This window comes from Ranitomeya variabilis, chromosome 6, assembly GCF_051348905.1.
Source record: "Ranitomeya variabilis isolate aRanVar5 chromosome 6, aRanVar5.hap1, whole genome shotgun sequence".
In the NCBI taxonomy this organism is placed as follows: Eukaryota; Metazoa; Chordata; class Amphibia; order Anura; family Dendrobatidae; genus Ranitomeya; species Ranitomeya variabilis.
In genome coordinates, this window is record NC_135237.1 from 319,382,601 (window position 1) to 319,396,456 (window position 13,856).

The window sequence follows — 13,856 nt, forward strand, 5'->3', positions numbered from 1 at the left end:
AGAACTGAAATAAATTAACTTTTTGATGATATTCTAATTTTGAGAGATGCACCTGTATGTCATGTTCAATTATGGAAGTGAAGATGTGTTAGATAACATAATGATCACTAGGATAGACATTTTCTGCGCTTTTTGGGCCCAATTTATTATTCCTTTTTTATTTGTTTCAAGTGTAATTAATATTTCCATTTTTGTTGCTGTTTATATTAAGTCTCTTAGAAGCGTTCACCTGTTGTTTTTTTTATATTTGGTGTTGTAGGTGGAGGTTAGGATTTCTGACTATTTTTGCCTAATTCATCATTTGTGACTCGAGTTTTGTAAATCTCGAATAATTTTCTGCAGATGTACTGCATGTGCCATTTTGAAGAATTTGGCACAAAAATGGATACAGATACAAGGCAATAAAAAATGGTGAATTAGGCTTTTGTCTATCCATTTGTGGATATATTACAGTAACCTTTTTTCATCCTGAAATCACTTTGGCTGAAAATCTATAAATTGTGATGAACTGTAGATATGGTATCCTTGGGTTAATCCCCTATCATGGAATGTTACTGTGCATGTGATGTATATATAATGAGTGCTCTGTATTTCACAGTACTCATAACTTTTTGTGTGTCTGGTAACCATATTTGGGTGGCTCTTACTACTGCTAGAAATACTTAGTGAGACTTGTTTATGGAAGTTTATACTGTGCATAGGATTCACACTTGGCTAAAAAAAATCCTGATTTCTCCTTATGCAGGTGTAAATATGTTATGTATAGTGCAACCTTAGAGAGGTTGTCCACTACTTTAACATTGATGAACTATGCTTTAGGATAGGTTATCGATGTCGATGTCTGATTGGTGGGGGTGCACCCCTATTGATTTAAATATGCAGTACTAGACGTTACTAGACAGAGTAGCGCTGTGCACCTCCGTAACTGAGCAGTACCGGTGTAACAGGCCAGATTAACCCCCTGCCCAGAATATACCCGGGGAACAAACTGGCCTAGTCCACTTTAACCCTGGGTATATTCTGGGTGGGGGGGTTAATCTGGCCTGTTACACCGGGTGCCACCGACACCAAGAACAGTTGATCAGTGCGCGCAGGGTGTTGCACCCCCACCAATCAGACATTGATCACCAATCCCTCTTTAAAGCGAATCTGTCAGCAGGTTCTTGCTACCCGATTTGAGAGCAGCAAAGACCCTTATTCTAGTGATGTATCATTTACAGGGTTGCTTACTGCAGTTTTTATAAAATCAGTGCTTTATCTGCTGTACATCTACCAGTTCTCTGAATGCTGAGCTCTGTATAACCCCGCCTACATCAGTGATTGGCAGCTTTCTATGTACACTATGCATAGGCAGAAAGCTTCCAATCAGTGGTGGGGACGGGATTATGGAGAACTCATAACTATGGAGGACTTCATGGCGACAGGTTTACTAGTCCTACAGTGATAATCTCCTGTTGATAAAACAGCGATTTTAGCAAAACTACAACAAGCACACCAATAAGTGACTTATAGCTGGAATCGGGGTCTCTGACACTACATTCTGCTGCTCTCAGATTAGGTGGAAAAACCCTGATGACAGGTTTAAAATTCTAATGAGGCTAACAACCATGTTGAAGCCACGTTATTACAGATGTTTCTGTTCCATAACAATTGAAGTCTGCAGATATGACGTGTGTGTGTGAGCCTGGACCACGTCTAATGTTTCATTCTCCTGCAGTACGTGCTGCGTTTCTGCCTGTGACTTCCTATTATAAGCAGATTGGCTTGGCTACCGGCCAAGAACACCTACTTTCTGTTTGGGTGCCTTATATATAGAGGGACCTGCCTATCTGAGCGGAGACACAACACAAGTTCACTCTTAAAGTCTGATACAAAGGGAGACAAGGTAAGATGAGCTTCTGCTCTCTTTCACAGGACAATGTAGCAATGGAGCTTGTGTTACATTTCAGCAATTAGTTGCCGCAGCTCGTATTGAGAATCAGTTACAAGCTTATTTTATATTGTCTGTTTTTATGTTCTGTATAAATGATTGTGTCATAAGGGAATAGTTCAAAGAATCAACAAAATGCATAATAAATCCCTTGCTATATTGTAATCAGTAAGGTTAATATAAAATGTAACAAAAGTGAAATAAAATGTATAATATGATGTAGATGGCAGATCAAACCATGAATATGAGAGTAACTCATACCTTACAATTTCCTGGTTATGGTTTTAAAACATAACACTTGCAGACCGTGACACGCCGAAGACACTCTGTTAGCACCCGAGCATAGTCGGATAACACTTTATCTGAGCCTGCTCGCTCATCACTAATAGTGATCTAATATATAATAAAGATAAAATTTGTTTTTTTCTAAAAATTAAATGACCATGCAGAGCTGACGCCTATTTCATGTGGGTTGTACCAGAAGTCCTGTGTAAAAGACGAAAAATGCCAATATCACAATTAGAGCTGTGAAATTCCAAGGCTAATTCTGCTCCTTCTAACAAAGTGGAGTATTTAATGTCTGTAAATAGAAATTGTATTACCAAATTATATCGTAGATATTGTTCATTTTGTCATTTATAGTGTAGATTTATTTTGTATTCCTAATGGATTCATTTTTTTCCATAATGCACATTTTTATTTCAATGGGAGAAATAAAATCTCAACTTTTCTTCGACTGCGGATGAGTAATGGCCGCTACACAGCAGCGGGACAGTGTTTGCCGTACACACACATAGGAGATAAAGCGTGGTAATCTTTGTCACATAGGATATTGATAAGCAGAAGTAAGGGTCATTCCTGGGTAAGATGAGGGACTATTGTACGTGACTCTGAGCACAGCACTACTGGGCTCATATACATCGCTTCTCATATAGAGAGCGATTCTGAAACTTGTGGTACAATATAAGGAGAAGCCTTGAGGCATCGTGGTTGCATGCATAGAACAAAGCCGACTGACAATGGCCTAGTAATACTTTGTCTTCTTTACGTGCGCTCAATGCTTTTTTTTCGGTATGGCAACAGATATTTTATTATCATTGAGCAAAAGATCATTCACAGACACATAGATTTTACTAGAACCTTATTCTGTGCTTTACATTGAGAACCACATTGGGGTTTCCATGTAAATCCCCCCAAACCAGGATTCAGATGCACATAAACAGAAAAAAAAGCTGCATGAAAATGAAAGCATCGTGCGGATTTCACCCTATTCAAAGATTAGTAATCGAGTATGGCGAAATCTTTCTGCAGATTCAATGCAGATTCGTTACCAAATCCACAGTGGAAATTTTCCACAACGAGTGAAAGGTGCAGACGAAGTCACTTTGGACTTTGGCCTCCTTTTTAGGCGTATACCATTCTGCAGTATTGTCTCCACCTAATAAAGGACACTGCCAGAATACAGGCCAAACGGAATAAAAGAATACTCTGCCATCCCCTTTATCCTGAATGGTTCTGTCCGAGGTTCTAACTGAATCTCTTTTTGGGGGGGATTTAGATGGAATCACTGACGTGCTCAGTGGAGAACGCAGGATACATGCACACCTTGCCTTATCTGAACTGTGTAAAATACATCTGTTTTTTGCTGCAGTGCAGATGGGAAATAACCAGGCATATGCCACAGGTGCTTGGTGCCAGGTATGTTGCCAAGGAGTAACTATGTCATGACCAGATACTAAGGTACTAGGCTAGGGCACTAAGTCTTTACATGTACAAAAAGCCTAATTACAGATTTTTTAAATGACACTTAGTGTCCATACACATGATGTAGTTGTGGGCTATCCTGATTTCCCTATACACATGAACACTCATCTTGACCGAGAGTTCGTGTGGTTCCAATAGAGAAAAAGTCGCTGCCAGACACCACTAGGCAGCAGCTCATCTCCTCTGAGAACAAAGGGATTGGGCAAATTTGAACTGCTTGATCTTTTTCTCCCACATCACCATGTGTTTGGAGGGAAAGACTGGAGATCCCCATGCTTGACAAATTTTTTGCTGGTTCCACCGACATTAGCTTGTAAGGGGCCTTTAGGTCTCTGTTCACATTTGTGTAGCAGGCTCATTCCTCTGTCGTAGAGTCTGTGTACTTTTTCCCATCAAATCAACGGACTATATGGCAACACCAGAGGGTCCAGAAGGCGTCTTTGGTATTGTGTAATGGATGTGGCAGAGAATCTTGGCTTCCATTGTAAATGTAAATCACATGGAAGATGGAAAAAACACTACGTTGTCTGTTGTGTCTCTGTAATAATTGCCTATAAATAATCATATTCATAACTGTCATTGAACCATAGGAGGGTTTCTAGAAGAACATAAGAAGTGTGCAGCTGGATGTATCTCTTCGACCTGCCATGTAGCATTAGCATAGAGACTCCAAAATTATATCCTTCTTCACTCCAACTATATACACGTTATCCAGTTTGTTTCACTTTTTTAATGGTAAGATACAAGGGAATCAATTCATCAAGATTGGTGTAGTGAAGTGTACACATGGCTGAATGTATTTATTTGACGCATGTCCTCTGTGTATTGCAGCTCCATATGCCACGCCAGAAATGCTTCTCCAGTAAGGTCAGACGGCAGTAGCATTTCTGGTGTACAAAACCTGTATTTTTTTAAATAAGTTTGATGGAGAGGCATGGCCACCCTCATGCCCTACCACCTCTCTTCCCCAACTCCATCCATTTCGGCGGAGCTGACTCAAACTGGCATGAAAATGCCAAAAGTAGCAACATTCTTCTGCAGCTCCCTGTTATGTAAAAATGTTTGACTTTTCAAAGCTTTTACATCAGTTTTCCTGCTTAAAAACTTTGAGTGAGCCCCAAGAAGGTAGGAAATACAGATTCCAAGTTGGCTCAGGAGATCTATGATAAGACTACATTCATTTGATGAACTTTTGGTGATTTTTTTTGCTGTGTCAAAAACACAGCATCTTACAGTTCCTGCAAAATAGATGGGATTTGTAGAAATGTCAAGCCCACTGTGCTTCTTTTTAATGCAGCGTAAACTGACCCACGGTGCGTGTTTCAAATCCACAACATGTCAATTTTTCTTGCGGGTATGCCGAGTTTATTGTGCAGATTCTCCCGATAGACTTGCATTGCATTTTAAGTGGAAATGCATGAAAAAAGCATGTAATCAGCAACTAAGCTGTCAATAAAGTTTTGTCAAATCCAAGCACCAGGAAGTATCAAAAACAAAACAGCTTTATTTAAAGAATGACACTCCAAAAAGAGACAAAATGCAATAAAAAAAACCAAAAGTAACCTAATTTAAATAATAGGTGCACAAATTCTGCAGTGTGAAAAAAAAAACAACAAAAGCTCCTCATTGCCTTTTCAGTATCAGAGATTTGACCAGTTCACACTGGAGGACTATATGGTTACCCCCAAAAAGGTATCAAGGTCAGATGTTTCTGCTATGCTTTTGTTCTACCTGTTGAGGTCCAGCTGAGAATACAAGCATTACGATTTCCCTTCAAATAACCGCCTAAGTGATGGGGGATTCAGGAGTTTGACCTTTCCAGAATCCGAGGTTTTAAGATCGGTCACAATGTTGGAGTGAAACTGAGAAGACTTCTAAGACTAGTCGAGATATTCCTTGTGCTGTGTGGATGTTGTTGTATTGTATGTACAATAAGATGACTCCATAATTTGTTTTACAGTCTGCTTGAATATACCAGAATACTACCTCAAAGTATTCTTTACATGGATTTGATTTGGTGACCATTTACAGCAGCAATATCTAACCATAGTATCTTGTAAATTGCTGATCTTTTTAAAGATATTATGTTGAGCCCCACCAGTTATTAAAAGATTAAAAGACTAATGAAGAGGACACTTAAGCTATTGTAAAAGTCTGCTTTAATAAACACTTGGATTCCCCCATGAAGTAATAGTTCGTCCTTTTTCAGAAAGCTACGCTAAGTAATTCCTGTTATTCCTCCTAGGAATTGATAAGTACATTGTCAATTGCGCGTTCCCATTCCCCTAGTGAAGGGTGTGTCTCTGAATAGTCAGCTCTGATTGGGCAGTGTGCAGGGACACCCCCCAACTGTTAACGCCCAGTTATTAATTTATCCATACATTCTAGTAAGAGTAAAACAGGAACAACACAATGCTGACTTGGAGGAAAAGATGCTCAAAAATTGTTATATGGAACACAAATATTTAACAAAAAAACTAATTCAGGAGAGGAGACAGAACAACTTTACAGATATGCCTGTGTTAACTGCCACTGATATGGTTTTGACCCCAGCACCTAGTTCTAGTAATAATATATCATCCCTTGGGCCACTAGTGCACAGCAGTATCTGTGAACAGAACGGAGCCTCATGTGGCTCATTAGCCACTAACGAGGGACCATTGATTTAGAGTAAGGCTACCATTTTTCATTGTCTGGATGAATACAAGACAGTAGTGATAATGCGTAGTCCTGATATTTGCAGCTGCCTATTAAACCATTAAATATGACCATGTGAATAAAGACCTACTTGTAAAGTTTTTAAGCATTGATACTAAGAAGACAGTTTATAGACATTGACACAAGCTACAAAAAATAAAGAGTTAGAGCGAACCTGTCACCAGGTTTGGCCATCACCTTTCAGGGCTTATCTATAGCATTGTATAATGCTGTTGATAAGCCCCTGATCCGACCTGAAAGATGAGAAAAATATGTTTTATTATACTCACCCAGGGGCGGTCTGGTCCGATGGGTGTCGCAGGTCCGGGTTCCAGCGCCTCCCATTTTCTTATGATCGCCGCCCTCCTACTTGATTCATGGCTCCTGAAATCACGCTTAAGCACAGGCGTACTTATCTGCCCTGCTTAGGGCAGGTGCAAAGTATTGCAGTGCGCAGGTGCTGGGCCTCTCTGACCTTTCCCGGCACCTGCTCACTGCAGTACATTCCTATGCTCTCAACAGAGCAGATAAGTATGCCTGCGCAGCAGCTCGATGCCGAGACCCATGAAGCAAGCAGGAGGGCGGTGATCATAAGAAGATGGGAGGCACCAGACCCGGACCTGCGACACCCATTGGACCGGACCGCCCCCCGGATGAATATAATGAAAATTATTTTTCTTATCTTTCAGGTCAGATCGGGGGCTTATCGACAGCATTATACAATGCTGTAGATAAGCCCTGAAAGGCAGTGGCCATATCTTATATCGGCCAAATCTAATGACAGGTTCGCTTTAAATTTAAAGGGAATCTGTCAGTCAGATCAACCCTCCTTAGCCATCTATATGGGGATGCAGGTCATAGGAAGCTAAATAAAATACCTTCATATCTGTGACTTCATGTCACAGAAAAACATAAATTTCTTTGGAATAACTATGGGCGGCACATAGATATCTCTCAGAATCTTCCTCTAGAGCTTGTATTAAATGAAGGGGCAGTTACCAGTGTGAGAAATGTAGATGATGAGCACAGACTATCAGTCATTGTATTGTACTGCAGAAAGACTTGGCAGCCAGGTGATAAGTGAAAACGTAAAGATTTTGTTTACAGTGTAGTAGTACAGTATTTGACGTTTCAGTCGACAAGGATTTTTATCAGAGTACTAATAAAATGTAATTATTAGTGATGAGCGAATATACTCGTTACTCGAGATTTCCTGAGCACGCTCGGGTGACCTCCGAGTATTTTTTAGTGCTCGGAGATTTAGTTTTCATCACCGCAGCTGAATGATTTACATCTGTTAGCCAGCATAAGTACATGTGGGGGTTGCCTGGTTGCTAGGGAATCCCCACATGTAATCAAGCTGGCTAACAGATGTAAATTCCGATACCGCAAGTATCGGGTATCGGCCGATACTTGCCGGTATCGGAATTCCGATACCGAGATCCGATACTTTTGTTGTATCGGGAATCGCTATCGGGATTAATATCAATGTGTAAAAGAAAAAATTAAAATAAAAAATAGGGATATACTCACCTCTCCGACGCAGCCTGGACTTTACCGCCGTAACCGGGAGCCGTTGTACCTAAGAATGCGCGCTTGAAGGGCCTTAGATGAGGTCACTGCGCTCTGATTGGTCCGTAGCGGACGCGTGACCGCTACGCGACCAATCACAAAGCCGTGACGTCACCTAAGGTATTTCAAACGCTTGAAAGACCTTAGGTGACGTCACGGTTTTGTGATTGGTCGCGTAGCGGTCACGCGACCGCTACGCGACCAATCAGAAGCTGCGGACGTCTTCTAAGGTATTTCAAGCGCTTGAAAGACCTTAGGTGACGTCACTGCTTTGTGATTTGTCGCGTAGCGGTCACACGACAGCTACGGACCAATCAGAGCGCAGTGACCTCATCTAAGGCCCTTCAAGCGCGCATTCTTAGGTACAACGGCTCCCGGTTATGGCGGTAAAGTCCAGGCTGCGCCGGAGGGTGAGTATATCCCTATTTTTTATTTTAATTCTTTCTTTTACACATTGATATGGATCCCAGGGCCTGAAGGAGAGTTTCCTCTCCTTCAGACCCTGGGAACCATACAGGATACCGTCCGATACTTGGTGTCCCATTGACTTGTATTGGTATAGGGTATCGGTATCGGATTAGATCCGATACTTTGCCGGTATCGGCCGATACTTTCCGATACCGATACTTTCAAGTATCGGACGGTATCGCTCAACACTAGTAACGAGTATATTCGCTCATGACTAGGAATTATAGCAAGAAAATATCAGAGGGTCACATATTTTATAACCATATTAGGAAACAAATCATATACAAAATAGGAGGAAAGAAACTACGGATCAAAGTGCCATTTTTATAAAAGTAAAAGAAAAGAAAAACTGAAAACAAAAATAATTTTTATACCACACTGTTAAGGTAGAAGTGAAATGGACACAATGTCTGGTGGTATAACCTCTGTAAACGAGATCAAATAGGACATGGATTGAAAATGCGGCAGATTGTGCAAAGTGCAATATAAACAGGTAATAAATAAACATACCAAGGGTCCTTAAAGAATTTGGCGTCGGTGAGGCGGCGTGAACGTGTTATCCACTGCTTGTTCATGTGCATGCTAATGTTTGGTGTGATACATCAGACTCAAAGGACCAGGGGCGGGGTTAGCCATGGTTCTGATCAATCGGAGGTTGGGCACTTGACCGGAAGTGAAGTTACGTATGACGGGAAAAAGTCTTATCTGGCCGTGTAGTGAAAACCTGTATAGCTTGCGTGCCAGCAGTAGGAAGTAGCGTTCCACAGTAGGTTTGATAGGAGATGGATAGTAGACAATATAATCAAGTAAAGTGGTATAATAAAGGATATTACTGCTAGCGCTATATCTAAAATGAAGCTTGACTAGAGGCTGGTAGCTCAATAATCTCACAAGGAAGGAAGTGCAATGCCAGGTTTATATAGGGTATTTAATCAGGGTGGAGCAAATCAGGAACTCAGGGTGGAGTCGATTAGGAATAACACAGGTACAAGTATCTGAAGTTAGCACAGAACTGCTGCCTGGTGCACAGAGCTGCTGGGTTCAAGTCCTGACAACTCTTTACAGAGAGTTGGACAACAATAGTGTACCTGTGTTTACACATAAATAGCAAATTGGAAGGGTCTTTGTCCCCAGGAAATGCAGTTTGAATTCAAGTGAAATTGTGGTTCACTGCAAGGGAAATGCTATAATAACCAGCCCAGACATATGTCTCCTAAAGAAAATTATGACTATTGGATCTGATGGTAATGGGACATACATCTTCAGCTTCAGCGCTAATTAGGGAAGAAGATGCATGTTTTTTCATAACCTTAAAACCTGCCTATAAGCCCCAAATCCATTGTGGCCAGATAGCTGACAATGGCCATGTCCTGTTTGTTCTCTTGGGTATCCATAAAATCCCGATAAAAAATATGGTGGTGATCTTGAACTTCTGCGATCATCTGGAGAGAAGTTGTTGCATAACTTGAAAATTTCATAAAAACCAAAGGAGCTGAGATCCACCCACAATCTGGCCCACATGAGGTCATAAAGAGGGGTGTGTGGGTGTAACTCAGGTACTGATAAAAGGTCAAGCCACATTATGATCTTGGTTCCTGTGGAGAGATACACATCATGCATACATGAATCCCATTCGCTGAATGTCCCCAATGAAAGTGCTTTCTTTTTGCTAAGTTGACTCATCTCTGTGAACAGCGTAGTAAGTTTCCTCCATTATTCCTTTTTTTATGTACTGTATATGTAATATAGTTTTGCCCCCTTTGGAAAATCTTTAGTATATTTTTTATAAACACTACCTCATTTTGTATTAAATATAAAGTGCAATAGTTCTATTCCTCTTGCTCTGTAAGCCACGCCCCAAGCCATACATTACCAGAATCAGGCCTCCAGTCAGCCTGTATAAACGACTAGTGCTGGCAGCGAGTAGTCTGGGGTTATTGTGGAGTTCACAGCTACTGTATATACATATATTCCATACGTTGGAATCGGAGGTGTATATACCATACTCTCACTCTTAGTTTCCCGATCACCGGCTTATTAATGGAAACAGCCTGCGGCCTCCTCCGTTAATCGTCGGTCAATTGCGTAATTGTCCCGTCATTAGGGGGCAGCAGAGATCTGTTTGTTCCAAAGATAACTGTGGGTGGATCTGAGATACAACGCCCCTTGGCTGCGATCTTTGACAACTTGGGGGCTGGGGTCAGATTCTGAGTAACCCTTCCAGTGTTCTCTCCTTACAAAAATTGAGGGCAGCAGGGGGAATCTGAGTGACCCTTGTGGTGTCCCCTCCTTGACATACAATATATCAAAAGCCTCACCCATTCCAGTTCCCAGAAGTAGAAACATGCAAAGGTGCTAATCACAAACGGTGAACAATGCGATTTGATTATGTGGATGTATTGCTAACATTTTTTTCTTTTTTCCCCTTGTTGTATTTGATATAAACTAAATGTGTTTTTTTTTTTAATTGCTATAGGATTACATGTAAGCTATACTTTTACCATAATTTTCCTCAGCTCCTTTATTTTTGGCAACCGCATCATTAATCTAGTAATAAATTGGTAATACCACCCAAACATGCCATTCTAATTCTTTTTAAACATCATAATTATTCTTTCCACTTTGAGTATAGCGCCCAAGAGTATGTGCGCACAGACACACAAGACAGCAGGCGGCTGTGATTATCATTAACTGACTGCAAGGTGCAGACTGCTATTTGCTATTCTTAATGCAGAGACAGGTGTACATATTGCTTTGCTTTTCATCTCTCTGGAGACTTGATACACTCAGCCAACAATAGTGACAAGTCATTCAATCTTCCAGCTAAAAGTGTAATAAAACTGTACGGTAAGTCGTTTGTGAATGTTAACTTGAAGTTAATTATCAACAAAAGGATTGCATAATAAGGGCTGCTGCATAGTAAAACATGTTAGGTTTTACACACTCTATAAAGAACTTATAGAATGCTAAGCAGAACTGGCCCAAAGGTTGTTTTGATTTACGTACATACCCTACAAGCTTGGTGTAATCTGCTTGAATGGAAAGCCTCTTCTAATGATGGCTGTCCTTCCTTGGGGTATGAGATGTGAATATCATGTTTCTGTCTTCAGTATGTATATACCATATGTTCACTATAGAACTCCCAGCTAATACCAACATTCACCTTGCAGAATTCATTATAGTGTCAGTAGTTCTTAAATGGGTTGTTCAGTTACTTTTTTTTAGTCATTTTCACCTGTGACTTTTCTTACTTTGCCATGAAGGAGAGCTGCTACTAAGAGTCTGAGTATGATGATCCAAATATTATATGGATACCAACTGTATTCAGGAGATACTATTACATATTTATTTATTTTACATGCTTATATAGCGCCATTAATTCCACAGCACTTTACAGACATTGTCATCACTGTCCCCATTGGGTCTCACAATCTAAATTCCCTATCAGAAGGGAGTGTGGGATGAAACCGGAGAATCTGGAGGAAACCCACGCAAAGGGTATGTTCCCACGGTTAGGAACCGGCAGCGCTTTGGACGCAGCACATGTCTGTTCCATCAAAAGCGCTGCCGGCTTTTGAACGCAGGTGATTCTGCATGTGTTCATTGAACCGTGTGGAATCACCATGCCCAATACATTGTATGAGGACATTTATCTTGCGGAGACTGAGCGTCAGGGCTGATACTTCTGTGACTTTCTTTAAAGTTCTCTATCCATTCATATACACTTCTTTGTGACAAGACATTTTCTCCATACAGTGCACAAGGTCTTCGATAAATATCAGCAACAGACACATTATCAGACCACTGAACACAAATCACTGCACGCTGCTCTTCTTTCCTAGAAATCACAAGTAGGGCAACCATTGTTTCTTGCATCACAGTCACAAATTAACTAATGTAACACATTCGAACCTGCACAACAATGACAGGGGATACAGCCACTTAATACACAAAGTGCTGATAAGACAGTATGGCCAACCAAAGTTTCAACATTTTTTACTCTCCTGTGTGTGCGTATATGTACGTATATATTACAGTTGTGTGAAAAAGTATTTGCTCCTTTCCTCATTTCCTATTCTTTTGCATGTTTGTCACACTTTAAATGTTTGAGATTACCAAACAAATTTAAACATTAGACAAAGATAGCACAAGTAATCTCAAAATGCAGTTTTTAAATGAAGGTCTTTATTATTAAGGGGAAAAGAAATCTAAACCTACAGGGCCCTGTGTGAAAAATTGATTGCCCAGTAAGCCTAATAACTGTTTGGGCCACCCTTAGTAGCAACAACTGCAATCAAGCATTTGTGATAACTGGAAATGAGTCTTTTACAACACCTTGGATGAATTTTGGCCCATTCATCGTTGCAGAATTGTTGTAATTCAGCCACATTGGAGAGTTTCCAAGCATGAACTGCCTTTTTAAGTTCATACCACAGAATATCAATCTGATTAAGGTCAGGACTTTCACTAGGCCACTCTAAAGTCTTAATTTTGCTTTTATTAACCCATTCAGAGATGAACTTGCTGGTGTGTTTTTGATTATTGTCCTACTGCATAACCCAAGTGCGCTTCAGCTTGAGGTCATGAACAGGTGGCCATACATTCTCCTTCAGGATTTTTTGGTAGACAGCAGAATTCATGGTTTCATTTACCACATCAAATCTTCCAGGTCCTGAAGCAGCAAAGCAGCCCCAGACCATCACACTACCACCACCATATTTTACTGTTGCTATGATGTTCCTTTACTGAAATGCTCTGTTACTTCTACGCCAGATGTAATGGGACATACACCTTCCAAACTTTTGTCTCATTAGTCCACAAAGTATTCTCCCAAAAGGCTTTGGGTTCATCAAGATGTTTTCTGACAAAAATGAGATGGGCCTTTATGTTCTTATTGCTCAGCAGTGGTTTCTGTCTTAGGTCGGCCAGCCATCCCTGGGAAGGTTCACCACTGTTTCATGTTTTTGCCATTTGTGGATAATGGCTCTCACTGCAGTTTGCTGGAGTTCCAAACAGGGCTGCCATTTGGAATTTTGGGGCCCCCTTGAAACTCCGCCCAGGCTCCACCCTAGCCCCGCTTCCCCCCTCAAACCTTCCACCGTCCTACACCCTGTCTTAGAAAAACTGCACTCCTGCACCACATCCTCACCAATCACACAATAACACTTCCCATCACCAGATCTCATACATATCCAGCAGCTTTTATTTTGGCTAAAAGATTTTTAATCCGCTACCATGACAAGGTAGACTCTTTTGGCTGGGCTCTACACTACTGTAAATTATTAAACATTTGTTATAATATCCAATACAATTTTAGTTATATTTTTATTTATTTTTCAATTTTTAAAATGACGAATAGCATGACATACAAGGAAAAAATACCACCACACCATGACCGAATCACATATTACCACCACGTGGTAAC

At 40.7% G+C, this 13,856-nt stretch overlaps 1 protein-coding gene across 3 annotated transcripts in view; it reads left to right on the top strand.

Moving 5' to 3' along the window:
- The first annotated feature begins 1,769 nt into the window (after window positions 1–1,769).
- The window catches only part of LOC143782375 (cytochrome c oxidase subunit 4 isoform 1, mitochondrial-like), a 165,862-nt gene continuing 153,775 nt past the window's right edge, over window positions 1,770–13,856 (top strand). Inside the window, exon 1 of one of the 3 annotated variants that reach the window (XM_077269754.1) lies at window positions 1,770–1,885. The gene's annotated coding sequence lies outside the window, so the exon portion shown is untranslated. Of the gene's footprint in view, window positions 1,886–10,107; window positions 10,131–13,856 lie in introns of those variants that run through there. The other 2 variants (XM_077269755.1, XM_077269756.1) reach the window with 2 other exon arrangements.